This window comes from Otolemur garnettii, unplaced genomic scaffold (genome assembly GCF_000181295.1).
Source record: "Otolemur garnettii isolate 467f Iridium unplaced genomic scaffold, OtoGar3 scaffold00111, whole genome shotgun sequence".
Classification (NCBI taxonomy): domain Eukaryota; kingdom Metazoa; phylum Chordata; class Mammalia; order Primates; family Galagidae; genus Otolemur; species Otolemur garnettii.
This window is the reverse complement of record NW_003852506.1, coordinates 6,648,251-6,652,228: the sequence shown is the minus strand read 5'-3', so window position 1 is coordinate 6,652,228 and position 3,978 is coordinate 6,648,251. Positions and strand designations below refer to the sequence as shown.

General features: G+C 46.3%; 1 pseudogene; it reads left to right on the top strand.

Annotated features, from left to right (window-relative positions):
• Positions 1-2,194: 2,194 nt before the first annotated feature.
• LOC100967119 lies at positions 2,195-3,141 on the top strand (annotated as a pseudogene).
• The last annotated feature ends 837 nt before the right edge of the window (positions 3,142-3,978 follow it).

Here is a 3,978-nt window from a genome sequence, read left to right as displayed (position 1 = left end):
ACTTGCAACCCCCTGGGGCAAGAGTTGTAGGACTAATTTTTTTTTTTTTTTTTTTTTTTTAAGGCAGGGTCTTGTTCTTTTGCCTGGAGGAGAGTGTAGAGGTGTCACCATAGCTCACTGCAACTTCAAACTCCTGGGCTCAAGTGATCCTCTTGCTTCAAACTTCTTGAGTAGCTGAGACTATAGGTTGCACCACCACACTCAGCTAATTTTACTATTTTTTTGCAGAAAGTGGTCTTACTATGTTGCCCAGGCTGGTATTAAACTCCTCCCACCTCAGCCTCCCAAATTGCTGGGATTATAAGCCACCCAACCTGGCTTCTTTTCGTATTTTGAACTGAGATCATTATAGCATGAGAATATAAACTGTAGCAACATCAGAAGAAGAACCAATTTTATGCAGTGTGTGTATACATCCACACTATTTTTTAATATGAACATCACTGATCTCTAAATTCATAAGGTCTAGTAAAACTGTAAAGTCAAACAATAATGATAATAGTAATAATAGAAAACATCTCATTAACTAAAGTATGTATATGTTTTGACATACTTTGACATCCAAGTATGACCAAAGAACAATTTTTTTTTGTTTTAGTGTGTCATATTCTTTTTTTTTTTTTTTTTTGCGACAGAGTCTCACTATGCTGCCCTTGGTAGAGTGCCGTGGCGTCACAGCAACCTCAAACTCTTGGGCTTGCGAGTCTCTTGGCTCGGCCTCCCAAGTAGCTGGGACTACAGGCCCCCGCCACAATGCCCAGCTATTTTTTTGTTGCAATTGTCATTGTTGTTTTAGCTGTCCAGGGCTGGGTTTGAACTCACCAACGTGGGTGGTATATGGCTGGCACCTTAACCACTGTGCTATAGGAGCCGAGCCCCATATTGTCTTTTTAAATAAACTTTATTGTTTAGAACAGTTTTAGGTTCACAGAAAAATTGAGTAAAAAATATCTAAACCCTGTTCTCCACACACAGCCTTCCCTGTATCACTATTATGCAAACCTACATTTACACAGCTTGATCAGCCCAAATCCAGAGCTTACATTAGGGTTCACTCTTGGTATTGTGCCTTCTGTGGGTTTGGACAAACGTATAATGACATGTAGTCACCATTACAGTAGCATAAAAAAATAGTTTCACGGCCCTAAAAATTCTCTGCGCTCCACCTCTTCATCCTTCCATCCTCCTTAACCCCTGGCAACAAATACTCTACACTTGTGCCTTTTCCAGAGTGTCCTACAGTGGGAACCATACCGTCCGCAGCCTTCCCAGATGGCCGCCTTTCACTCGGCATTTACGTCTTCTCCGTGTTTTCTCAGGGCTTGATAGCTCATTTCTTTTTAGTGCTGAATAACGTTCTGTTGTGAGGATATACCACAGTTTCTTTATCCGTTCACCTAGCGAAGGGCTTCTTGATCACTTCCAAGTTTGGCAATTATGATAAAGCTGCAGGGCTGAGGCAGAAGGATCGCTTGAGCCCGGGAGTTTGAGGTTGCTGTGAGCTATGACGCCAGGCCGTTCTAGCGCGGGCGACAGAGTGATAAATAAACAAAAGTAAATGGGCAGCACCTGTGGCTTAAGGAGTGCTGTGTCGCCCTCATATACCAGAGGTGGTGGGTTCAAACCCAGCCCTGGCCAAAAATAAAAACAGACAAACAAAAACTGCAATAAATAAAAATTTAAAAAAAGGAACAAGGGCGGAAAGGCAGCTCCTTTGAATGGGATTTATTTTTATTTTTATGACAGAATCTCACTTTCTCACCCTCCCAGCAACCGTCCCAGCTCGCAGCAACCTCAAACTCTTGGGCCCAAGGGATTCTCTTGCCAAGCCTCCTAGGCCGCCACAACGTCCGGCTATTTTTAAAGACCGGGTCTGGCTCTTGCTCGGGCTGAGCTCAAGCCACCCAGCCGCCCAGGTCTCCCGGAGAGCTGGGATTAGAGGCGTGAGCCACCGCCCGGGCCCATGATGGGGTTTACCTGCGCCCTTCTCCCGGAAATCTGGGCTCCTGCCACAGCCACCGCCTTCGAGGGAGCAGCTGAGCGCCAGGCCGGCAGGGCCCGGGGAAGGAGGTTCCAGCCGCCGCCCGCTCGGGTCCGGGGCCTGCAGCAGCCTGGTCTCCGGGCGCCGCCGCGGTGCAGGCTCAGGGCCCAGCGGTAGCTCCGACTGCGGAGTCCGCCGCGAGCGAGGCCAGCTATGCGGGCAGTGCTGGGAGTGCTGCCGCAGGTGTACCCCGGTGGGGCCGCGGCCATCCCTTAGCCAGACCACCTGAGGGCGGCGGGCGTCTCAGCGGTGCGGCCAGTGGACTCGGAGGAACCCAGCTTCAAGGTGGGGGCTGAGGTCGAGGGGCTCCGGAGGCTGTTTGTGCCGGCGTTGGACAGACCCGAGAGCGGCCTGCTCAGCATCTGGACTGGTGCGTGGCCTTCATCACAGTAAGTCCCGCGCCGAGGACCGTGCGGGGTTAGTGCACCGTCACGCAGGGGTCAGTCGGAGTGTCGCTGGACTGCTTTTGTGATGAAGACTGATCTGGTCACCTTTGAAATAGCCTGTGGGTATCCCCAGACTGTCAAACCAGATGCTAAGATGAATGAAGGGTTTGAGCGGCGACTGAAATTATAGCAGGCAATGGGTTATGAAGTGGCTATCTCTAGTGCAATTCGTAAGCAGTATCCTTAAATGGTTACAGAGAAGCATCCAGAGCTGCAGACTATACCGCAAGAACTCTTTGCTGTTGACCCAACCCCCACTTTGGAAGGATCAAAAGATAAGGTTCTCTACAAATGTAGGAAGTGCAGGAGATCCTTATTTCGAAGTTCTAGTATTTTGGATCATAATGAAGGAAGTGGGCCCGAAGCCTTTGTCCACAAGAGAATGACACTACCTTTCATGGTTAGCATAGGGCATCAGCCTCAGTGTACATCTATTTCATTGAGCCTGTTCAGTGGATGGAATCCGCTTTGTTAAGAGTGAGGGACGGACAGCTTATTTGCCCAAAATGCAGTGCCAAGTTGTATTCCTTCAACCGGTATGGTGAACAGTGCACCCGTGGGAGATGGGTAATACCTGCTTTTCAAATACATAAGAACAGAGTGGATGAAATTAAAGTGCTGCTAGTTTGGGGGTCACAAACAAGAACAATGTGAACTTGTAATATTTGGTATCCTGGGAAGAAACTTGCTATGATATTTGCTACCCTGGTTAGGCCGTCAGTATTTCCCTTGAAAAGTGAAATGTAACATGGAAATTATGCTTGCTTAGCTTAATTACATTCATGGTATAAGTAAAGAAATAGAACTTTTAATCATGTAAATTTTATTTGATATTAAAATATTTTGTAGAAGCTGCTATCAATGTCTACATGCAGGTTTTTTCTGTGGATATAAGTTTTCTACTCATGTGGGTAAACAGGAGTATTAGCCGTGTGTCACGTGGTAAAGGCACACGTAGTTTTGTAAGAACTGCCAAGTCGTTTTCCAAGGTGGCTGTACCGGCTCACATTCCTATCAGCAGTGAGTGAGAGCTCCTCCACTTTCACATACTTACGGCATTTGCTGTCAGTGCTTTGGATTTTGGCTCTTCAAATAAGTGTGTGATGGCATCTCATTGTTGTTTTATTTTGCAATTTCCTAATGTCATATAATTTTGAGCATCTCTTCACATGCTTATTTGCCGTCTGTATCTCTACTCTGATCAGGTGTCTGTTCAATTCTTTTGCCCATTTTTAAAAATCAGGTTATTCCTTGTCTTATTGTTGAGCTTTGTGAGTTCTTGGTCTACTTTGGATAGTAGTCCTTTATCAAATATGTCTTTTGCAAATATTTTTCTCCATCTGTGTCTTAGTCTTTTAAGGGTAATGGTTAACCTTCGGTGGGGGGATGAAACTTTGTGGAAACAAAAAACATTTCAAAAGAATTCTATAATTGTGGCTCGGCACCTGTGGCTCAAGTGGCTGAGGCGCCAGCCATATACACCTAATGTGG